At 38.3% G+C, this 25,627-nt stretch overlaps 1 protein-coding gene across 1 annotated transcript in view; it reads right to left on the reverse strand.

Annotated features, from left to right (window-relative positions):
* The window catches only part of LOC111747016 (LHFPL tetraspan subfamily member 3 protein-like), a 390,070-nt gene extending 364,728 nt beyond the window's left edge, over window positions 1–25,342 (reverse strand). The window contains exon 1 of the mRNA XM_023537996.1: window positions 25,285–25,342. The gene's annotated coding sequence lies outside the window, so the exon portion shown is untranslated. The remainder of the gene's footprint in view (window positions 1–25,284) is intronic.
* Window positions 25,343–25,627: the final 285 nt, after the last annotated feature.

Consider the following 25,627-nt stretch of genomic DNA (forward strand, 5'->3'; position numbering starts at 1 on the left):
TATCATGTGATTTTCAACTTTTCCTGTCTGGCTTATTTCGTTTAGCATGATTATCTCGAGGTCCATCCATGTTGTCGCAAATGGCAGTATTTCATCTCTTCTTATGGCTGAATAATATTCCAATATGTACCACAGCTTCTTTATCCAATCATCTATCCTAGGACACTTCAATTGCTTCCATGTCCTGGCCACTGTGAATAATGCTGCTATGAACATCGGTGTGCAAATATCTTTTTGGATATGGGTTTTCAAGTCTTTGGGGTAAGTACCCAGTAGAGGGATTGTGGGATCATATGGTAGATCAATTCTTAGGTTTTTTGAGTAACCTCCATACTGTTTTCAATATGCAGCCCCACCAGCAATATATGAGGGTTCCTTTTTCTCTGCATCCTCTCCAACATTTGTTATTACTTGTCCTGTTGATTACAGCTATTCTAACAGGTGTAAGATGGTATCTCATTGTGGTTTTAATTTGTATTTCCCTAATAGCTAGCGATGTTGAGCATCTTTCATATATTTGTTGGCCATCTGTATGTCTTCTAAGGAGAAGTGTCTGTTTAGGTAGTCTGCCCATTTTTTTGATTGGATCATTTATTTTTTTGTTGTTAGAGCCACAGCATTGAATAAGGTTATCTCCACATGACTTAATGTTTTCAATAAATCTGTCCCTTACATTTGAACACATAGGTGATTTCAAAGACTTAGTTTTATTTTATTAAAGTCTACTGGTCAACTATAATTTTAACTCATTAATAGTATTTTCTATTGATAAATTAAGCCATTTGCGAAATGACTATAGATCAATGCAGGCTGCACAATATTATTTAATTTTCCAGGTCCACAAGATTCCATTACTGACTTCCTTTGGTTTATACCTCATTATCACTAGTGGAGAGTCATCGCTAATGGGAGCAATGAGCATGAGCAATTCACACAGCCAACACCCAAGCCTGTACTCCATCACTGAAAGGAAGATGACACTCTCCTCCCCAGTCTCAGCCCCATGGAAATCTAGGCACACTTTCCTCTTACACAGAGTCAAAGTGAGCATTATGGCATGGCCCTCCTAGGCTTCAGAACCAGAGAGGCCATTAATGTTCTGTTATTTTAAGAACAACCTTCCTATCCTCAGCTACCTTCTGAAGCGGACTGAGTACTCACATCTGACTGCTTTGGTCATGAGGCATTAACAAGAAGAGAACCTATGGAAAGACATTCAGGAGAACACATTTCTCTATGTGCAATTTTCTCATATAAAAACTTAACTTTTATATAGATGATGAGATTCTATGAGGTATCTAGATGAGTTCATTATATTATTTAAATATCTTTGTATTCTTTGCAATAACCAGCTTTATATCTAACACAACATAGGTCCTCAATAAATATTTGTTGAATGAAACAGAATTGACTGTCATCAGTTCTTACTGCTTGCTTTTAACCTATTTTACTGGCATATTTTATAATGCAGGGAAAGATTTTCTAAAAGTGGTACCACTACATGAAGAATTACTGAGTCTTGGATATGATGAGAATCTATGACCCTAACTTAGGCCTCTGAACCTCAATCAGTAAAAGTAAAGACAATAAATCCCTTGACATAGGGGTTATGGTCACAGGTTTTAAGGGAGACGAACATAGGTGTAAATCCTGTGACTTTGGCCAGGTTACTTAATCTCTCTAGCCACACTGTAGCATTGTCGAGAGAATCAAATAAGGTATTGCATGTGAAATGTTTAGTATAATGCTTGGCACATAATAATCACCCAATAAATGGTAGCTGCTGATGAACTATCATCAGCCAGAAATATTAATATCAAGAGGAATCCTGGGTATCATATAGAAAAAACTCTGGGACAGAGACATCACTGGTAAATCCTGGGAGACAGAATAAAACAGAATAAATCCATGATCCACAATAATTCACATTCACACAGACAACACTTGAGCCACTAGTCTGACCAGAGAATAGTTATTGGGAAAAAAAGATTCTGCAAGCCTGGACTAATTAAGTTCAGTGTTTACTTCTCACCACAAAATATCAATAACAGCTGAGATGTTAGTATGGCAACAAAGGAGACTTGCTTATTTGTACAGTGTGAAATGATCTTAATATTCTGTGGTTTTAATTTGTAAATTGCCTTAAAGCTCATGAGAAATGTGATGAAGATCAGTAAGGCACAGCAAAAGAAAAGTTAAACTAAAAGGAGAAATGGAAACAAGGTGACTTTAAACCACTAGCATTTTAGATTCATATTCCTAAATTCACTGGGCATAAAGGCAGTTTCTTATCCAAACCAGGAGAGTTAGGGTTAAAATTTTTCTGTAAGGTGCTCAGAGATTAGGGAAGTAGCAGATGGTCTCAAATCATTCCTTTCTCTCATTTTGGACAACAAAGGACTGAAGTCTATCTACGTTGAGAATGTTGAGTCCTTTATAACTTGTTATCAAAATAGATAGAAAGGTGGCAAAGCAGCACAGAAGAGCATATTTTTGTGTTTTACAGCACAGTTTGTGTGGGCTGCCTTCTGCCCTGAGTTATTAATCTGAAGGCCAAATTCTGGCTTCAATTCAGGAGGCGTAAACTCTAAGAATGTGAAATATTGCTTCTCATGGCTAGACTGTTGCAAAAACATCTATAAAACAAGACCTGGATTCTTATTTTAGAGTAAGGATTGAAATAACATGTTAGAAAGCAGCAAACTGAGCTGGAAATGTGGAGAAGTACCTTACAATAAAGAAATCTAATATATAAATAACCCAAATCATAACACAGATCAACATTTAATGAGGCCAGAAGTCCAAGTGCTTTATGGAGATTAACCCATTCAATCTTCAAAATAATAATTAAAATGTGCACCATTCATATCTTCATTTAAAGAGGGAATACTGAATACAGAGAGAGTTAAATAGCATGCCCAAGTCACACAGCTAATAAAAGGCAGAACAAAGATAGGAACCCACAGGTTAATTCGTACCTTATATTTCCAGATCATAAAAATCTAGATAAAAGAATGAAAACTACGGAGATAGCAATTTTCTTCATTGCAGTCATGAGATCACAATCAGCACAATTAAAAATCTGTTACACTTAAATATTTCAATTATAAAATCTACATATATGTATTTCATAACATCAATTAATTATAGGTAATACATGCACTTTCTTAGAATAGCCAAGAACTGAATTTATTCCTTTTAAATTCCAACCCTGATCCACTATTGCTTAACTCAAAAGCAATAATGAGTCCCAAAGATAATTTTTCTGAGGAGAAAAAGATTTCTTCCCATTCTTGCTCTACTGCTAGGAAACCTAAATCCTCCTCACAGGTCCCTTCAACAATAGCTCGGTCAGGTTAGATCTCAACCATGGACAGGGTGACACTCTGGTGAGCCATAATTAATTAAGAGGCAATTGCTACAGTACTAAGTCAGAAAACTAACCATTCCTTATTGGAAAGGTCATGCTGCCCTGCTCGCTTAGAGCTGTTTGTGGTGCTGATTATCTGTTTGACCCTCGCTACTATGCTCTATTCTTGCTAGTGTTTATTCTCCCTCATCTTGATTATTCGGTTCATGTCTTGTTCCTCTGGTTGCTGACTGATACCTCTCTAATGTTGCTGTGGACTACTTTAAGCCCTATGGCCTATCTAAGCTGGGCTTTATAAATTAGAAAACTGCGGCACAAGGAGGTTAAGTAACGTACCAAGGCATATAGCTAGTAAGTGGTGAAGCTGGATTCAAACCCAGCCAGACTAGTGGCAGAGACCACACTTTTAATCTCCACATACAACCACCTCCCTGAATAAGGGTGACAAAGCTTAAGGTAGGTAGTACTCCAAAGAAGCATGCAGGAGGCTCTAGGCTGTGAAACTAGTGTTCTGGAGAGCAGAAGGTGGCTGATGAGCAGAGCACATCATGAAATAAGTGAATGGCCAGCTGGCCAAGCTGCTATAATCTCCGTATGGATATTGATGTGCTTCAAAAGGAGTCTTTCTTCCTGTTCTCATACTCCTCCCTGGGAGAACTATTCAGTATATCCTCTGATTATTCAGTTTTCTTTTATTTTTACTTCTGAGAATCACGTTTATTTTGAATAGGATTGCGAATAGGATAGTTTAGATTAATTTTTGAGTAGTTGTGTTGCCAAGGGTCAGCGTGGTCTCCCACTTTGTCATCAACACTATAATTAGTATTAACACTACGTCAATAAACAATATGGTGAGGCATTTGTAAAGAAACTTGATTCTGCATTAAAAGTACTTTGACAACACGACAGAAGTCTCCCTGAGCAAAATCAATCCACAGGAGCTGGTACAGCAAAGTGGGTGAGGGTGAGTAAAGAAAGGAGGGGAGGGCTCACGTTCTTAAGAAGAACACTATACACTTGCATGCAAGTCAATCATATAGTTCCTGTTTGCAAACCAAACCATACCTGAGAAATAGAACCAAAGGGAGAGCTATTCAAGTTAAGATTTATAGCAACTAGAAATATGCTAACATTATACAAACAGAAAGACAATTTTCTTAAGAAAGAAAGGAAATGCAAATCTATGCTTCCCCAAGCTCAAAGAAATAAAGCCTATTTAAAACCTATATTGTTAGCAAAATTACAAAACATTTGTCTTTTCCTGGACCAACTTAATAGCTGTTTTACAAAATACTCCAATACATGAATGAGCGTGTGTATGTGTGTGTTTGTGTGTGTGCCTGTGTGTGTATGCGTGTGGACAAGGCTGGGGTTGGAGTCACCCCCACTTAAGTCTAGTAAGGAATGTTCTGATTAGTGCATCATATTGTGCAGTCTATTGAAAAGGTCAAGGTCTATAGCTGAGCTAAATATAACCTGGTGAGAGAGAGCTAGAAGAGCTCTGGAAATTTTTGAGAGGCTTTCATACTGTTTGGAAGATAAAAATATTTTTGAAGGGATTTTGTTCTTTTTTATGAAGTGTGTAATTGAAAAAAAGATATCAAGAACAACTATAACTTCTTATACAAATTACTTTAAAAATCTAGAATAATTTCTCACCGTTAAAAGATAAAATAATATTATATTACCCTATCTTTTATCTAAGAAACTTAAATCATTTTCATAGGTTTAAATAGAGCTGGTAATCTTGCTGCTTTTGTGAGAGCAGAGGTCATTGTGACCTTCCTAAAACACACATCTGACCAAGATATTTTACTGCTTAAAACCCCAATGACTCTTCATGGCCTAAGAGAGAAGTCCAAAACCCCTCTGCCATGCAATCAAGGCTTTTGGTTTTTTGGCAAATGATTATGTTTCCAACTTCCTCTTATATGGTTTTCCTCTCACTCATTCTGTGGTCCTTCAAATCACCCGTGATGTAACTCTGTGCCTTTGGACACAATGTCCTTTCCCACATTGCCTTTCTCACTCTTTCTCACCCTTGAACTGTTATTTCCCCAATCACACCCTCTGACAGCCTTACTCCACCCTTTATTCTTTTCTCCAGGGCAAAAATGATTGCTTCTTCTCATTGGTCTCCACTGTACATTTTACAGGCCTATGATATAACACTCAGAGCATATTTATTGGTTAACATCTCTGTCTTCTCCTCTGCAGTAAATTCTAGGAGGGCAGTGCTCACTCAGTACACTGCTTGGTACATAATAAATTGAATTATTAATAATCGAAGTCTCCAAATAGATACAGAAATACAGAAGTTAAGCAAAATATTTTCTTCGTTCTGTAAAGACATTCTCAGATTATTTAAAGCTGTTATAATTATTTCTTAATCTCATCTCTTTCTCCTCGTTATCTGTCAATTGTAAGAACAAAACTCTAACACCAATGTCCCTTGAGGGTTCCCATGACTCCAACACATATTTGGGTAGAGGAAGTGCATACCAAATGCATATTGTATACATAAGCATGTATGTGTGGGGGAGAAGGTACTGGAAAGTGTGTATCCTGGAAAGGTACTAGGCTAGCGACTCCTCTAGCCTTACTTTAATTATTTTTGATTTTTTTGTGCCAAGCAGCATAGTTTCTATGTGCATAGCATTGAAGAATGTTAAAAACAGTTCTACCTTCATTTTATACCATTTTACATGGCAGGAAACAGATTTCACTTGCACAAGGTTACTTTTATCAAGACTCCTCTGGTTTCCTAGACAAATTTCCTGCTCATTCACTTACGCTAAACTGAGTTCAATGACAGAAAAATCATACTTAATGTTCCTTCCAGCACTTCCTTTCAGAGCACTATAAGGTTGTGGTTGAAAGTACTCTCTGAAACTGATTACCTGGGTTTGAATCCTAACTCCATTACAGGTTAGCTATGCAACCTGTTTATTTAACCTCGCTATGTTTGAGTATCTTTATTAGTAAAATAGAGATTAGCAATATTTACTTTATAGGACTGTAGCAAGGATTATTTAACCTCGCTATGTTTGAGTATTTATTTAACCTCGCTATGTTTGAGTATCTTTATTAGTAAAATGGAGATTAGCAATATTTACTTTATAGGACTGTAGCAAGGATTAAATTATATATAATGTGTGTGGGTGTGTGTGCGCATAGAACAGGGTCTGCAATATAGTAAGGACGAGAAAGTATCTTTCCTGATCCATGATCTTCAGCAGCCCACCTTGATTATTACATCAAGTATGGACTATCACATTACTTTTAAAATCATATTTGTTATTTACTAATTTTTCCACCAATGCACCATTATTCCCTATATATATCTTAACTTCCATCTCAACCTATAGAGAGGTCTTTTTTTCTCCACAAATCCAACTACTGGATTCTTCAAATTTGAAGTAAAATCCAGTTCTTCCAAATATTTCTTGAGTCAAAAATTCTTCTCTAAAAATTCCTTAAGGACTGTATAACTCTATCAAACATTTGAAATAAATGTACTAAGCTACCGTCTAGTGGTTCTGTGCAAGCAGCCGGACTGCAGGGTTCTAGAAGGCAATCCCAGCGGCAGCTGCATCATTTCCTCCCAGAGCTGGTTCACAGTCTGCTGCTGGTAGACTTATGCTCCAATTGGCAGAGCACTGCTGCTTCGTGTCTCTCTCACAGGAAGACACAGAAAAAGGATATGGGTATCTGTTTCTTTCTACCACTTACCTGGTCTGGCTAACCACTACAAGCATGGCCAAGCTATATCTCTCCTTGGCAGGAATTCCTAATGCAGCACTTAAAGAAGAAAATTTTCTCCAGCTAATAGTTACAAATAGAATGCTTAATTCAAAAAATCATCAGGTTAAAAAAAAAAAGCAATTTGGAATCTGGGCTTGGGAAAAGTAGAGTATACCTATTTATGTTTACTTGAATTCTCCATTTGCTCCTTTTCTTATCTCTTTCGTTTTATTTAACACAACGCTATTTATATGTTTATACACGTAAAACAACTGGAGAAAAAAATGCTTAAAATGAAACAAGAGATGAAGACTGAGAGGAAAACTGAATTAATTAATGGAAAGAAAATTTTATGGTTAAAAGAATACTGGTTTCAGAATTTTGAGTTCTTATTTAGTTTAAACATGGGGAAAAAAACTACTTAGGATAAAATAACACTCTAAAACATGTAGTAAGTTTTTAATCTTTAAGTATTAATTAATTGTCATAGTTGCCTAAGTACATTTTATATTTCTGAAAAATCATGTTATAGCATACTATTTTTTTCCAGAATTGGAATAGCTGGGATTTAGCTTATATTTACTGATCTTTGCTGTGTGAGCAAATAAAAAGATTTTTTTCCTAAAATTTTGAAAGTTTAACTGGTTGTCATATTACTTTTCATTAGATGCATTTGATATAAGTGGAAACTGAAGAGCGATGGCCCAAATATTCCTTCCACAGCCTTCTGTATCCTGGACCTTAGAAGGGTACAAATCTCTATTTCATTCTCTATTTCTCATGTCCTATGCTATGAGAAAGGCCAGTGAACTGGTTGGTCAATGTGCTGTCTGGAAGGTTTCTAACCCTAGGAATAGCATGCCCACTGCATAGCTGGAGAATACTGTCAACTCTCACCATGACTTATTTATACAGGATACACATGCACATAAACTGCTTTTATATTCAGGAGGCAATTTTGAAGGATCCCCCCAGAACCATGTCACTATTGATTATTCAAACCTGTTATAATTTGCATGTTCCCAAGCCCAGATTCCAAACCCTGGAATACACTATTGAAAAAGAACTGCACTATATCCCTTGAGTATATTGAAATAACCAATGCAACCATCTTCACTGACAGGTAAATAAATTAGTCCACTGGAAAGCAGGCAAATTAACTGGCATGTATAATACTTATTTCAAGCCTCCATTTGTTGAGCTCTTATTAACATATGTGCCAGAAACCTTACATTGTCTCATTTACTCCTTTCAACAACCCTGTAAGATATATACGAGTTATTACCCTCATTTTACAGAAGAGAAAACTGAGGCTCAGAGTAATGACTAAGGTCACATAGCTTTTTGAGAGTTGGCCACGGCGCTAGGATCTGAACCCAGGCCCCCAAAACCAAAGTAAGAACTTTCATAACTCAGTGTGTAGCCTCTCGAGGACCCCAGAATTTATTGCAGGTGATAAGCTCTCTTTATGATCTTCTGTAGCTACAGTGAATATTAAATCAATGTGCCATTAAGTAACAGTAAAGATTTGTTCTACAATGAAAGAAATCTACATTATCACTTACATTACAGTGAGGGGTCCATTTGTTAAGAGATCAGTCTTCGCATCAATTAAAAGTTTCATTATTTGACTTTCTTTAGCGTGTCTTTTGTCATTTCCCCCCACAAAGTTACATTTGTTATCTAGTGCCTCATAAACTATTATACAATGTGTGGCTGATAAGTAGCTGGCAATTAGTCTTGGCAACATATCAAGGGAATTTCAAAGATAAATTAGTTTACTGATCTAAAAGTTCTAGATTAAATATTGTGTAGTGGATTCATGTATTTCCACTAGAAATATACAATTAAATACAAATAACCAATGAGCTGTTAAATCAAATTCCATGGTTATTTCCCTGGGATATTTCTTTCAAAGTCAGGCTGCAAACAGGGTGCATCCACTAAAAGATCCATTAGGTGCATTCTGGTCCAGAAAGTTAAAATATCGATGATATAAATAAACATGTCTCGATAGTTCAGAATGAGCCTCTGAAACAAAAATTTAGTTTGCTAATACCAGGCCAACATTTTCTTCCTTTGTAATTTTTATATGTTTGTGTTAGTATCCTTTGTAAGATTTTTAGCTCACAGTGGGTTCAGAGATGACCAAAGATCCTTTATATTTCAGTGTCTGAATATTTTCACACAAGCTGAGAAAGAAAGGGGAGTGCTTGCCTGACCCATGTAGAAGAGAGGTTCTTGGCTGTTGTGCACTTTTCAGTTTGCAATCTCCATGTGGAAGCAGGCCTGGTGGAGGCAGGGGGCCAGAAAGACAGAGCAATTTCCTTGCTCTTAGACTTTTTGAATAGATTTGCTTAAGCAGCAAGCTCAAATTATGGAACCCTTTAGATTGTGGTACAAAGAAGGTCTTGGTTGGAAGGGTTCAAATGGCTAAACTAAGTCCCTTGGACACAGGAGCATCTTTATGGGCTGTCCATATAATTGGAAGGGAGGTGGTGGCTTACACAGTATTCTACCAGAGCCACCAGATCAAACTTACCTTGAGGAAAGCCATTGGAAGACTAGAACCCCTCTTTATACTCAACGGGCAGGCAAAGACGCAGATGAGTTGATTGGAAACAAGGTTTGGATATTCCCTAGAGGCCAGTACTAGACAAGTACAAGAGTCTAGGAAATGATTCTGTGAGATGGGAATCAGCAGAGGTGAACATTGGAGAAGAGTCTCAGAACAGGTCATTCAGAGATAAAAAGCCTAGAGCTCAGCAGGCTGATACATTTGGTGAGACTTATTTGGTATTCAAGCTTTCTTTAGTGACAAATAACAATGCCAGAGGAAGATGAGGATAAGAAGGAAGCATGTGTTTTCACAGGAATGGTGTAAGTGGGAATGATGTTTGTATTATTCAGTTGGCCCTAATCAAACCAAAGAAAAAACTGGACAACTTCCAATGGCAAAAATGATTTGAGAACTTATTAGGTCAGAGGATGAGGAGGACACAGAGGCTTGAAATAAAGATGAGATAAAGCAGTCTCCATTTTGGTATAAATCTCAGTGGGAAAACCATCAGGTTACATCTAATGCACCTAATCCAGAAATCCTAATTTGAGGCTTACATGAGGTTGTCCTAAATGAAGACAAATACCCTTTCAAAAGGCTAAAAAGATACTTCTTCATTTCTCCAGAGCCTGCCTTATAAGAACAGCTTTACTTCTGGTGAGGGACGGGAAGAGGACCTGTTATTTTAAAGAGTTTTACAATCGCATACTCCTTTATCCCAAATCATTTTCCATTTACCACATAAAACACACTTTTTTCTTCAGAAATCATCTTTGCAGATAAATAGAGATGCAATGTGAAGGATGGAGCGGAAGAGAACTGATCTATTGAGTGGACTATTTTTGTCTTTGTCAAGAGCTCCCATTACTGACCCTAAATGGCCCTCTCCCATCATTTCTCAGCTAAACTCCTGGTTGTCCTAGAAAGAACTGAGAGATAAATGACTTCGGGGCTTGGGGTTAATGGGAAAAGAAAATGTTATATTTCTGAGGGAGAAGACAACAGATGTCCCATCAAAATGCATCTGACCCTATAATGTTTCAAATTTCTGTCTTTGTGAAAGCAAATTATAACCTTGTGCTTGCCTGCCTAATCACCACTTGTTACACAAAGTGACTTGTGTACATGGTAAGCTTATATTCCGAGATGACCTTGGAGCCATATTAACGTTCCCCAGATCTATAAATGTGAGTTTACTATTTGAGTTACTTTCATTCTCTAAAAATGGGATCTTCAAATTCATTTGAAAACACTGCAATTCCAGTTATTAGTGATGTTTTATAGCCATCAGCATGTGAATTATAGTACACCGATTTATTTCCATTTGCCCGAATGACACCTAGGTTAGCTAGAAGAGTTTAAATCAGATAATTCTGTTTTTTCTTGCCCATTTTTGAGTGTTGAATGAATGAAAAGCTCCTAATAACAGGTATTCTTTAAAGGGCTCTTGCACTGAGTAAAATAGATGAAAAAAAAAGCAACATCAATTGTCTCTTCACCACCTCCTACCCCCAATGCACTGGATGGTTCCAGCAGCCTCCCACCTGTGATGGGTGTGTCTGAGGAGGAGGCAAGAGTAACGACTTATTGAAGACCATGACTTATCTGGGCAGGGTCTCTTAGCCAAGATTCCATTTGGGGGAAGAGGGAGCAACAGCATTGGGTATGTATCAAAGTATGTTCTATATAGGAATAAGCTGGGTCTGTGATGAGATCCTGGGTTTTTTGTGGCAGTCCCCATATCTACTTCTGTTCATCAGAAGATGGGGCCCCTTCCCACTGGCTCATCCATTAAAGTTATTGAATAAGCCATTCTTATTTCCTAAAACCACTCAGACACTGGAGGGCTTTAATCTTCTGTAGTTGAATTGCCTTATCTTGCTTAGAGAAACAAAGTCAAAGTGATATAAGGAATGAAAAGGGTTAAGGCTGGGTCTGTTTGACCAGGTGCCCGAACTGGGACCTCAAAAAACCAAGCTGTCTTAGTGGTCATCTCTGTCCTCAGTGTCTGCTAGGACTCCTGGTACTTCTTCTCACCAAGAAGGAAAGCTCTGTGAAACAGTCACTTCTTGCTCTATCTTACTCAAGCTCTCAGCAGCACACTACTGAGAAGACCACTTCTTTCTTTAAACATTCCCAGCACGGCTTTCGCAGCATACTCTAGCTCTTCCAGTTTTCTCTTACCTTTTAGCATCTGCCTTTTCATCTTCTTCCTGGGCTCCTCCTTTAACGACCTAATTGTTGGTGTTCTTTGGGCTTGGTCTTAGGTTCCTTTCTCTTCCTTGTTAGGCATCTCCCTGGGGGATCCCATTTATTCCTATGGTTTTAAATACCATCTTTATGCTCTTTTTAAATGGTTGTCACATTTAAAGATGACCATTTAATATTCACTCAACAATTACTGATAATTTTCAGTACAGAAGCATGCCTCTGTATTATCATTTATGACCATGTTAGCATCCTGGTCCTACACACTTGCTCACTTACAAATCCTTTGCAATAATCTCTCTCCATCTTCTCACACTGCTATCAACAAGTCTTAAAAGACTTGTTTCTTTTGTGTATTTCACATCTTTCCTTTCCTTCCTCATAGTCAAAACCTTACTCCAGATCCTCATCACCTTATGTCTAGAGCAGCAGTCCTCAACTTTTTTGGTACCAGGGACTGGTACTCCTATGAGAATCTAATGCCTGACAATCTGAGGTGGAGCTGAGGCAGTGATGCTAGCACTGGGGAGCAGCTGTAAATACAGATGAAGCTTTGCTTGCTGGCCAACTGCTCTTTCTGCTCTGTAGCCAGGTTTCTAATAGGCCATGGACAGGTACTGGTCCACAGCCCAGGGGCTGGGAACCTCTGGTCTAAGGGGAGGAAACAGGCTTTAATCTGGCCCTCCTGTGGTTCAAGAATACTGAACCCAACTTAATGCTCATACAGAATGTTGGGGGGTCATTCGCTCAACATGTATTATCTGACACCTATGTATGCCTAGTGCTGAGCATACATATTAGAATCATATGGTCCTTGCTCTCATGTTGTTCTCATTTTAGTGGAAGACATAGACAGATAAATGAACCACTAATACAAAGGCTAGTAAAAGCATTGATGAGATACGCGCAGAAACCATGGAAGCATATAGGAAGGGCACTTACATCAGCCTTAGAGATCAGAGAAGCTCTCCCTCTGAAAGTGAGTTCTGAAGGAATTGGAGCAAGAGTTATCCAGAGTGTGTGGGGTGTGTGGGGGGTGTGTGCGTGTGTGTGTGTGTGTGTGTGTGTGTGTGCACGCACGTGCATGCATGCATTTGTGTGTGTGAGAGAGATGAGGAGAATGTGGATATGAAGAAAACAAGCACAATCAAAGTAAAGTAGAGAAACTGTGCACCACAGGGTTTTAAGCAGGAAAGTGGTAAGGTCAGAAGAACTGTTTAGAAAGCTCCCTTTGACTATAGTCAGGAAAAGGGATGAGAGGAAAGCCAGTGGAAGGTTGTTACATTCAGTAACCAAGGCAATAGATAACGATGGCTTTTAACTAAGATAGCGGCAGTAGGGATGGACAGAAGTAAGAGAATTGATAACTGACTGATAATTTTTTGTTGTGGGGCTGTCCTTTGCATCATGGGATGGCCTCTACCCACTAGATGCCACCACTACTCCAACCCCAGTGATGACTATCAAAAATGTTTACAGATATTGTGAGACATCCCTGTAACCTGGGCTGTGGGGGGTGGAATCAGCTGTGGTTTAGAACATTCATTCTAGAATTTTTTGTCCTTCCACCAATCACATTTTCAATACCACCTCCCATTCTTAAAAATATGGTTTTTCGATTGCTTTCCTCCATAGATTACCACTCTAGCCAGGTAAGGTGTATTACATTCTCATTCTTCTCACACCACATAGCTTACCTATACCTTACACAATGCTTAGAATACAGCATTGAATGTCACTGAATGATATACTCATCCACTCTCTATTATCAAGAGATTAAAGCCCAAACTTCTACTCTGGTAGTCAACATTGCATAAATCTATCCCCCTAACTTTCCCGCTGCATCTCATTATTGCCTATTATTCCTCCCAATTCATTCTTGGTCATAATACTCTGCCTTCCAGATTTCCACATTTTGTGAATCAGAGACCCCTCTCCACTCCAGCACACCTGAAAACAAACAAAGATTTGCTAACTTTTCATTTTTCCAGGTAAGAACATTTCAACAACAATAATAGCAACAACCACTCCACTATCATTCTGTTAAATACAATTTTAATATCAAAAATAGAAAGAAAGATAATCTTAAGATAAAGGAAAGGAATTTAAATGGAATGCATTTAACTTTATAAAAGGACTCATTATATTGCCTTGTTTTCTTCATTTCTGAGAAAACACTGGTGCATATATCATGGACCAGCACTGATCTCATTTCCAGGCCAACCAGACCTCACTACATTACTTTCTTCCTTGACTTGGACCTCTTGGCCCATGTGCTGTATGCCCTCACACCAATACATTCTTCCCACACATCACTGCCTAGAAAACTTCTACTCCTTCTTTAAAGTTATCATGTAAAAATTAAGTTGTCCCCAAACCAGAGGCAATCTTTCTCCTTATTTAGTTTACTGCTTGGGATACTCTGTGTATTCTTCCTACTGGAATTGTTTTTATATAGGCCACAACCAGCAGCATCTCCTCACCTTTGTAGAAAAGGGCCTTGCTGGTAAGTAGTGGGCATCCAATAAAAGCATGCTGTTTTAAGTGGTTGAATTGACTCTGGCTTTGGATAAGCCATTCCCTCCTCTGGGAATACCTATTCTACAAATTATCACAAACTCAGAGATCTTATAACACGAATTTATAACCTTATAGTTCCATAGGTCAGAAGTCTGACACAGGTCTCACTGGGCTTAAATCGAAGTGTTGGCAGGACTGTGTTCCTTTTTGGAGGCCCTCAGGGAGATTCTGGATTTTTATTTTTTTATTTTTTATTCTTTTTCTAGTTTGTCGAGGCCACCTGAATTTCCTGGTTTGTAGCACATTTCTTCCATCTTTAAAGCCAGAAGTGTTACACTTCTCTGACCATTCTTCCACAGTCATATATCTCTCTGACTCTGACCTGAATCAGAAGGGATTTTCTGATTTTAAGGACCCATGTGATTAGATTGAGTCCACTTGAACAATCTAGGATAATCTTTCCATCTCAAGGTCCGTAATTTAATCACATCTGCAACATTACTTTTACCACTTAAACTAACACGCAGAAGTCCAACCTTATCCACAGTTTTGCTTTCTGTTCTTTCAGCTACTCCTGGTCAATCAAGTTCTGAAAATATTAAATGAAAAATTCCAGAAATAAACAATTCATAAGTTTTAAATTTCATACCATTCTGAGTAGTGTGATGAAATCTCACCCCGCCAGCTCCATCCCACTCGGGACATGAATCTTCCCTTTGTCCATGCTATGTATCCATGTATATATCCATGCTATATATACTCCCCACCCATTAGTCACTCAGGATCTGTCTTGGTTATCAGATCGACTGTCATGGTATTTCAGTGCTTGTGTTTTTTTTACTCATAATGGCCACAAAGTACAAGAGTGGTGATGGTAGAAATTCAGATATGCCAAAAAGAAGCCATAAAATGCTTCCTTTAGGTGAAAAGATATGTAAGTATGGGAAAACAACATAATATATATCTAGGGTTCCATACTATCTGCTGGGGGTCTTTGGAATGTATCCACCATGGATAAGGGGGGTCGACTACTATATTCACAGGTTCTGAGAATTAAACAGTGGATATTTTTGGAGGCTATTATTCTGCCTACTACACCCATCCTTACTGTTCTTTAACAATCCACAGTCCTCTCTTTTTATTCATGATGCGAAACTTGCTTAAGATCACAAAAATGACAAATGACAATCAGGATTTGAACCTGGGTCTACATGTACCCAAAGCTCCTCCTGATACCTTTGTGATAAATAAAGCAATAAAAAAAAAATCTGCCCTGTGGAGTAGACAGCCGCCATGTGGAGTAGGTGATGAGGCAGTGAAAATATTTAGACATGTTTTAAATGGCATTTGAAAATGCATCGATGCTTTCCCCCAGCACTCTGTGTGTGTTTGATTATGTGTTCAAAGACAAACGTTCATGGCCATATAAGACGCCTGCAAAACAATCTTCTAAACTGGGCTCTAGCTTTCATAATTCAGCTCTGTGCAGTCAGGGGACACTCATCCCTAGGTGTCAGTATATTTTTACCATCTAGGAACCTTACCCAGTTAGGCTTTCTGAGCTTTGATCTAAGAACACATTTCTCACAAGCTCCCCTTCAGCTGTCACAGTGTTCAGATCCACAAAGCCTGTGTGGAGTAAAAATGGCTATTTTTGTTTAATAATTTAGCATTGATTATGCAGTGGTGATTCATGGTTTGGATACTTAAAGGTTTAAATAATATAATAGTGCATGGTAAGTAAGGTCTTTGTGGCAGAATTCATCATGGGAACCAAAACCTGGAGTCCAGAGTTTTGTTTTCCCTAGCAGGGCTCAGGAGAGACTGTTTCTTGCAGAAGAAACTTTGCCTTGACTCCATTCATTATGATATATAGTCTCGTGAGGTGGTCAAACAATGCCTAAAACTGCCCCTGGCTTCAGAATAGATTTTATCTACCCAAGGAGGATCTTGGTGACAAAGAATTTAAAAGAATCATTTGTTTAAAGGTAGGACTGTGCATATGTTATTCTAGACAAGTCTCTTCAACCCCCTCATCCATTCGCATTAGAGAACACTAAGGAAAGAGTGCTCTCTATTTTACCACCAGCTTTACTGAGGTATAATTGACAAATGGAAATTGTATATATTTAAAGTGTACAACTGGATAATTTGATATATGTATACACTGTGAAATAATCAGCATGATCAAACTAATTAACATATCCTTCACCTCACATGGTTACCATTTTCTTTCCTTCTCTAATTTTTTTTTTTTGTAGTAAGAACACTTAAGATTTACCCTGTTAGCAAATTTCAAGTATATAATACAGTATTGTTTACTATAATCACAATGTGTATATTAGGTCTCTGGAACTTACTTGTCTTGCATAAAAGAAACTTTATACTCTTTGACCAACACCTCTCCATGTCCCTCATCCCTCAGCCACTGGCAACCACCACTCTACTCTGCTTCCATGAGTCTATTTCAGATTCTACATATAAGTGAGATCGCACACCATTATCTTTCTGAGTCTGACTTATTTCACTTAGCATAACGTCCTCCAGGTTCATCCATGTTTTTGCAAATGGTAGGATATTCTTCTTGTTTAAGGTCTAATATCGTAAATCTATACCACATTTTGAGAGTACTGTCTTGATTTAGGTTAGTGAAAGAAGTGTCATTAATGATAATCCTTCACCTATATATGATTATATGAGCTTCAAATGTTTACACCCATTAAGTAGGAAATCCAACAATTTTATCCATGTCAATCAAAGCTGACAGATGCATCATGGCTTTACATGTGTAAACTTTTCTTTAATCATCAAGATAGATAAAACAGCTAGAGAGGCTGGGCGAAGGTTCAGATGCAGGCTTAGAGGGAGCACTTCATTTCATCAAACTTGCTTCAGATATGTGCAATGTATCTAAGAAAATTAAACAACTTGGGGCTCAAACCCAAAATCAAGAAGGAGGGGTAAACAAACAGGCAATCGACAAGCAAAACCAAGGTGGCCTAACTGAGAAAATTCAGCACGAGAATATCTTTCTTACAGTCTAAAGAGTCTACAGATAACGTTTTCTAAAAGTCCTCCATGGGAAATGGAAGTGTCAGAAGGAGGGGGAAACATGAAAAGAAGCTGAGAGCTTTTAGAAACAATTACTGTTAACTGGAAATGTCACTCTCCCCCACACCCCTAAGTCTCTTTTTAGATTAGCAAGCAGCAGTGACCAGATGGAGGCTGTGTGTTGAAATGCTTTCTGTGGTGCAAGCCAAACTGCAGGAGTCAAGCTCCTCTTGAACAGATGGGCCACCGATTTCTTGAGTTAAAGATCAGCCAGGCTCATTAAAGAAGTTGCGAGGGTTCAGCAGTTAAAATTCATTTTTAGTCTCAAATCATGAGTGACAGAAACATTTTCTGCAACCTAAAAAAAAAGTTAACCAGAGTTCAAAAATTAAACAGTCTACAACATTGATATCAAGAACCACGGGAAGAATATAGAAGGATGAAATTAATGTTCATTTAAGCCTAATGCTATTGCCCATTATTGTCATTCTTTGGTACTTTTTGGTGTGTTCTATTATAAATGTATTGACTTGAAAGAAATTAGTGGAAGAGTTTTTGTGTAAATGCAAGCTTAATTTGTTACCATTCTGTAATAAACAGTACAGGCTATAGAGGGGGAGTAAACGAAAAATGCAACTTCTCATCAGTGTAAAAGGATTAAATTAGAGAACTTGAGGCTGGCAATTTAGGGGAAAGATGTGAGAAGCCAGAGGTCAAAAGCTATATTTCATGTTTCCTGATCAAGATCAGATCACAAAGATTAGATCAATAGCTCCCTCTGAAAGAACAACTTTAATTGATATTGATAAAGAGCCAATTATTTATTCTTATTTTAGGGGGAGATTTAATCAAATGGTCTGGGAAACTGCACTTGGGGAAACATTTTTCAGTTGATTTGGAGATGAAATCACAAATATTCCCAGGCACGTGGGCTGGGTCAATCATTAAAAGACACGTGAAAATGTGACTTCACTGTCCTCTAACATACATTTGCTTTCCATCTTCATTTATCGTAGCTTGGGGTTACAGGCATCCCCCAGTTTTATTAGAGACTTTGTGCATTTATGTTTTATTTTCCTTGTTTAAGGATTTATAGCAAATATTTTTAAAATTAGAAATCTTCAAAAATGTACTGTATACATCTGTGCTTTCCTAAATAGAGAAAATTAAATGCCACTTTATCTTGATTTGAGTTGGGATTCTCTTTATGATTATGACATATTTACTATGCCCACTATGTAGCTATGGCTGCAGGTAAACATATACTTGGTGTGGGCCACAGGGAGATGATGTAGCCTGGTAAGGAGATCCTTGTAGGTACAATGATGGCCCCTCCAGATGTCAGAGCTATAGTAACTGTGCTAATGAACACACACAACTGGCTCCAGGGGTCACCAGGGTGTATGTTGGTGTCACTTGCTTCCCACTTTCTGACAACAGAACCATTCTCTTTTCTGTCTTTCCATGACTTCCATTGCAACAACTATAACAAGCTCATGAAGTCCACAACTTGTTATCTCTGCTGCTTTAGTTACACACCATCTCTTCTCTCTGCATTCCTTCTTTCTTGTCTCTTTGGATGCCCATGCTTCTCCATGTCCCTTAGCTCTCAAAGGCTAGCCTGGTTTTGATCTATTTCTCCACTGGCACAGGGCTTTTTTCTTTCTAATATTCCTAACAACAAATCAGTGTTCTCTGTCTGAAATTTAGGTGTTCTGTGGTTTTCACTGTTGTAGGGCCCAAGAGTTATTCTTCTCCTAGTAAAAACACAACACAACAAAACAAAACAAACCCCACTTTTCTTCTTGAAGCTGTGTTTAGAACAGAACGGGATGCTTGAGAGGGCTGTCAGTGCAGAGGGGGTCTATAAATTATCAAGGATTTACTGAAGTGGGTCTTGAATTATTTCACTCAGTAATAGAAACTTCATGAATATTTTCCAGCTACTACATGGGCATGCACAGAATCAAATGAGAGGTACGGTTCTGAATGCCTTGAAAATTGTATTTTGGTACATTTCATTGGATTGTAGCCAAATACAACTTCTTACAAAACAGATCCAAAATGATAATTTATGCAGCTTAATAGAAGCATCATTTGGATAGCTGGCAAATTCTCAAGTTATATGACGTGATCAATCTTTTTCCAGAGATGTAAAACAATGCAAAGTATTCCATTTTCTCCTAGATTTTCTTTCTTAGCAAAGAATAAGCTTATTCCTGAATAAGCTTATTCACAGTTCAATCAGAAATACTGATATCTAAAATATCCAGTGGTAAGAGTAAGAGCATCTTAAACAGAAGTTAACAGGACAAAACAAAAATGACAGAAGTCTTGAAAAATTCAAGACTTTTTTTTAATTGCAGGAATCTTGAAAAATTCAATCTTCCCTTTCCTCCCCTCCTTGTATTTTATGCCCAGGTCTGTGTCAAGCATGAAAGAGGTAACAATGATGCTGAGGTCATAATTGTAAGTCATAATTGCTCTCCTCAATGGGTTTACAATCTAGCTATTCAAAGCAGAAAAACCACAATTTAAGAACTACATAAAAGAATGGAATGATTCAGGAATAGTTATCACCTTATGGAGGAATGGGTTTCTAAATTCATAGTGTGGAAGCAAAAGGTACACTGCTTAGTTAAGTGATGACTAAGTGAGGACACAAAAGCAGTCTATTAATATTTTAAAGGTGTAAATACCAAGTAGGGTGAGGAATTATTTTGTCTAATACTCTACAGAAATAGCATCGAACATGGAATTAAGAAAAAGAATACACTGAATTACAGTGTGAACAATTAGGAATTCTTTAAGCTGTGGCTCCAGGCTACTTAGTGACCTCAAAAACAGCTCTGGTTCTTTGATAATACTTGCTGTCATTCTGCAGTTGTCCAGTTAATGGCAATGAACACCAAGGATAGAGAAAGGTAAGAGATACCTTCCAGCTCTCCTGGAGCAGGAGGTGAGATGGAAATGTGGGTAAAGGCAGGCCACAGTGGACTTGGGGGGGGCCATGCTAAAGAAGTCGCACATCGGAGTACCCCAAGGACTTCTTTCAGCACACTGAGACAAGAGCCTCATCTCAGATCCACTGAGTTGAAGCCAAAATCAATATATTTGAAATGTTTCGTGGATATTTTTTTTCAATGAGATATCAGGGTTGCAAATATTTGCTGATGAGTTTTAAGCAAAGGAATGATCAGCACTGCATTTTAGAACAATCATTCTAGCTGCAGTATGCGGAACAAAATAGGAGATTGGAGACCATGTGGAAGCTGTTTGAATAATCCAGGGAAGTGTGGATGAGGGCTGAAATTAATGCAGTGTCAGCAAGGATGTAAAGGAGAGTCCAGAACAGGTTCGATGACAACTTAGTGCTTTATTCCATGTGAGAAGGTGAAGGAAGGTGACGGAGGAGTCAAGCAAAGTGTGGAAGTCAGGAGGAGGTTGGCTCATCCTTCACCAGTGGGGGGCAGCATAGGAAGTTAGCCTGACTGCCTGAGGAAGTTTTCTGCCAGGATTGCGGGGGACAATGCAGTCAAAGAGATAGAAACAAGTCTTAAAAAGGAAGTTGAAGTTCAAGAAGCAAAAAAGGAGACCAAAGATTACCAAACTGTCAAGGTCAGAGGCCAAGTCTGCAGTCAAACCTGGAGTCTCAGAGCCATTTGATTAAGAGTAATAACAAGGCGACAAGGAGTAAATCTGGGGCAGATATAGCAACTACTTAGCACAGATGATGATTTTTTTTTTTTTAGGCGAAGCAACCCTTGGTTGACCTCATAGACCGCAAGGACCTTGTCAGCTTACAATCCCTTATTTTTTAAAAATTTTTACGCCTACAGCACCTGGTCTTCCTAGGTGGTCTCGCATCCAAGTACTAACCAAGCCTGACCTTGCTTAACTTCCAAGATCAGACGGGATCAGGCTTGTTCAGGGTGGCATAGTGTAGATAGGTATTGATTTTATGTGCCTAGGTGGGCTGGTCAAGATTAAAGAGCAAGGATGAGGATTACAACTGTTTTAATTTTAGAAAGAACAATAAAGAGGGTACAGGTCAGTAGGATGAGGTTGAGGCATTCTGCTTTGGAAATATTTTGAGTGTGGGTTGCTACAGAACATTCAAATGGGGGTGTTCAGCATATATTTGGATGTGAGGGTACAAAGTTCACTGGGCTGGGAGGGGTGAGTCATTAGCTGGTAGATGGATGCTGATTAAAACAGAGGGCAAGTGAGATCATCTTGTGAGAGAAAGAGGACCAAGAATTGTACACTGATAAGTATTCAGATGTGGACAAAGGAAAAAGCCTCATAAAAGATTTCAAGGAGGAAAGATGAACAAGGCAGAAGGAGACCCATGAACTAGTGCTTCTGTGGAATCCAAGGGAGAAGACAGTTTCAAAGAGTGGTCACACAAGTCCAGTGTAGACAGAGGCCTTGAGAAGGTCCACAGACCTCTATAAAAAAAAAAAAAAATTAATGTAGAAGATTTGGCTAATGCTAATAGATAAAAGGTGACTAAAAAAATCATTGAATTATATATAATCATATGGGTAAAATAGTATAATTTAGAAGTAGAAGCTTGAATATTATAGGTTCCTTGGAAGATTTCGGGAAAGCTGATGCTCCCTCCACCCTCTCCTCATTGACACATTAAACTCAGCTTCTCTTTTACCTTGGACACTGTGACAAATTCATAAATTACTCAGTGTATAAGAATTTCCCATATGGACGCCTTTGTTATACATCTAAATGGGATCCTTGGGGAAATCCTAAAAGACATGTTTGCAGATAAAACATGGACCAGGCTATCTCTGTAGGCATCTCAGGTTCCAAGAAAAAGTAAAACAATTGCTTCTGAAGCATCTCTGAAAGTAAGATTCTCATTTCAAAGCCAATGATATAATTATATAAACGCTATGCCACAAGGTTAATCTGGATCATGGGTATGTCAATCAGCAGAAGTTTAACCCTCCCATTGGGAAAATACTTAGTTCAGATCCAGTGGCCCTTGCTCACTCTTATTTTATCTAGTGGTTAACAGATATTTTGGTTGTTGGCTAATGATAGCTGCTTAATGTCTTCATTGGAGTCCTACTGTTCCCTGAAGTTCTCAGTTGACAAAGTGAGCTGATCTGTCTGCGCATAGCTGGGGAAAGGGCTGTAGAAGGAAAAAAAGAAATACTCAATACAGACAAAAGTAAAACCAATGAAAAAAGATGCAATAATTGTCATAAAAACATGTATCAATGGTATTTACCACAAGATGTAAAAGTGAAGGGGGCACCCTTCAGCGCTGACTTAGGCTCTGTAACTCACACCTATTCCCGGCCCTTCCAGAACTTTTACTTTTTAAATACAAGTAATATTTTTGTTTCAGACATCAGATAATTGTAAAGCACTTTCCACTAGAACAACCAAAGAGCATTATGCCACTGCCATGGAGAAAAGGTATAAATGTAAATCAATATCATGTACCATAAATTACTTTTTATTACAAGTAAATGACTGCCTGTGAAAATGGACTTGCTTACATGGTTAAGGATTAAATGAATGATTATTATTGCAATCTAAACCTTTAAAACAAACCCCTTGGAGGTAAAAGGGCAGATTTTAGTGCTTCTATTACTATTCCACAATACACGGTTAAATCATTCCTGTTTCTTAAAACAGCTACTAATTTATTGCCCAAAATATGCTGCGGTTGTCATCTGTGGATTTGGAATCACACAACTGTTAAATTTAACGAACTATGGTTAAGAAATGAATGAATACTTATGAGTTTCACAAATCAAATTCTCAAATCTACACTTTGCTTTTCTTGAATTCTAAATGTGTTTACAACAGGCACAGCTCCACCCCTCGTTGGCTTGTCACGCTTAATTTTACAAGGACAAGCAAACAACCAGCCAGCCGTATTAGCTGTCTGCCAATTACAGCTGTGGCTGTGCTGGGCCCTGGGTGTACTGGAAATATAACTGCTAGGGAGGAAAGCACCCTCTAGGCCATATGCTCACTGTTTGTGGCCATAGTCACGTGGCCTCTAGTGTAAAATAATTTTGGCTATATGGGAGCCAAATAATGTAATCAATATATCATCTTCTTCAAGTCTATGGGAATTAACTTGTTTTTATTTCTGTGGGTTGTAATATGACTTAGATCTAGAACTAAGGGCCCAAGTCTCAAACTCTGAGGTGCAATCATAATGATTATTCAATTGAATCTTCTTTTCTTTCCAAATATCTCAGAGCTCCCCTTCAGATATTATACTATTTTTAACATTCCAACAGAAGCTGTACAAACCATTTAGACTAGGAGGATAAAAACACAGTACAGGCACATTCTTGGATGAAAAGTAGTTGAAGCAACACTCTCTCATAGTCCAGTTTTGTCTGGGTTTTGGTACCTGCACACCCTCACTCTTCTTGTCATGCATGTCTACACTGCCTTCAGAGCCTGACTCATTCTACCTGAATCTCAGTCTCAAATTTGCTCTTGTTAGTTCACCCCAGCCTGACTTGTTTGATGCTAGGCTCCCACCCAGAATCTCCATCCTCAGTGCTGATTCAGCTTTTTCTCAAATGGCGCTACACAGATATTGCCCACTCTTATTCTGATTCACATGCCACTCTCTAGGCCAGCAGAACCAGCCTGATTCTCTCCTGCCACCTTTCCAATTAGTCTGGCCCTCAAACTGTGGGCCAAATCTTTCAACATGATTTCCTGCCTTCTGTAGAGAAAGAAGGATGGTCATCCACAGTCAGGAGATGGAAACCTAATGACTACTTTCACTGAAGAGGGTGTTATACCCAACATTTGATGTATGTTCTTAATTACACTTCCTGGAGGACTCTTCGTCAGCTCAGGTCAGGAAGGAGCTAGGTCTTGAACTGTCAGACTAAATTTTTCTGAAGAGAGGAAAAGACATCACAGGCAGTGGGAACTGCATAGACATGAGCTCTTAATCTTGAAAAGTGCCTAAGGTCCTTAGGGAACAGCAATTAATCTCTTGGGATTGGAACATTGGGGTCTGAACAAGGAATAGCAAGAGATAAAGCTGGGGATACAAGGCCTAAGTGAGGAAACTTGTATTTAAGGTATGTTGTTTTACTGTTCTAAAGACAGCAAAAGGATATCCAAGGGAAGCCATGTTAATAAGTTCTGGCCAATTAGAGCATCACATCCTTCTGACTTTGGTCATTGGTTCAGAGATGGACATTCAATCCAATCAGAAACAAGAGATGCAATGAACCTTCTGTTGAGCCTTTTAGGAATAAAGCACATGCTCTTTGTCTACTGGGACAGTGAGCCTGGAGCTGTCCAGATGTAACATATAGAATTTGAAACTGAAAGCAATGCAGGAGAAGGCTTCCCAGAAAGCTTGGGAGAAACCGAGCTCCTAGATGAAATCGTGCATGAAAATATACTCACCGTGAGACTAGTTATATGAGCTAATGAATTTCCTTTTCTGTTAAAGCCAGTTTGAGTTAGGTTTCCTTTTCCTCATACCCCAAAATAGTCTTCAGCCATATATCTTGAATGACATGCTAAGGTATTTAAATTTAATTCTTCAGAAAATAAAAAGACAAGGTGTGAAGGCATGCAACCTACCTAATTATGACTCTTAATTAATATGGAAGTTGCAATTGACCTTTCATGATCCTAGAAAAGGCCTGGAATTCTTAGAGAACAAGAAATAATCCCATGTGATTGAAACATCCTTTAACATATCTATTGCACATGGCTTAGCCCTTCATTATATATTCCCTTAGATGATTTATCATTGACTCTTATGTGCTTGCCTTATTCACACAATTAGCTTTTTCACTGTTCATACCTGGGACCGTGATTCTGTATGCATCACATAGTCTTGAGTTTACAGTAGGTGTTTTAATTGTTTATCTGCCTAAGGTAAAAAAAAAAAAAAAAGATTAAAAAAAGGAAAGCAAAATCCTTTTACTGGAATCTGTGAAACCTTCTCACCAAATTTAACTTCAATTCCCTTATTAGAACATTGCTTATCCTCCGAGAGGAAGCTAAATGACTCTATTTACATAACTGTGTAGTCCTTCCTGCTCCTGTATATATTTCTACCAATCACAGCAACTCACCCAGTTGCTTTGAAATATGTTGATAAATCCTCTGGTGGCTGCTGAACCCAAAAGGAAGATACCAATCCC

Source organism: Pteropus vampyrus, unplaced genomic scaffold, assembly GCF_000151845.1.
Source record: "Pteropus vampyrus isolate Shadow unplaced genomic scaffold, Pvam_2.0 Scaffold208, whole genome shotgun sequence".
Classification (NCBI taxonomy): Eukaryota; Metazoa; Chordata; class Mammalia; order Chiroptera; family Pteropodidae; genus Pteropus; species Pteropus vampyrus.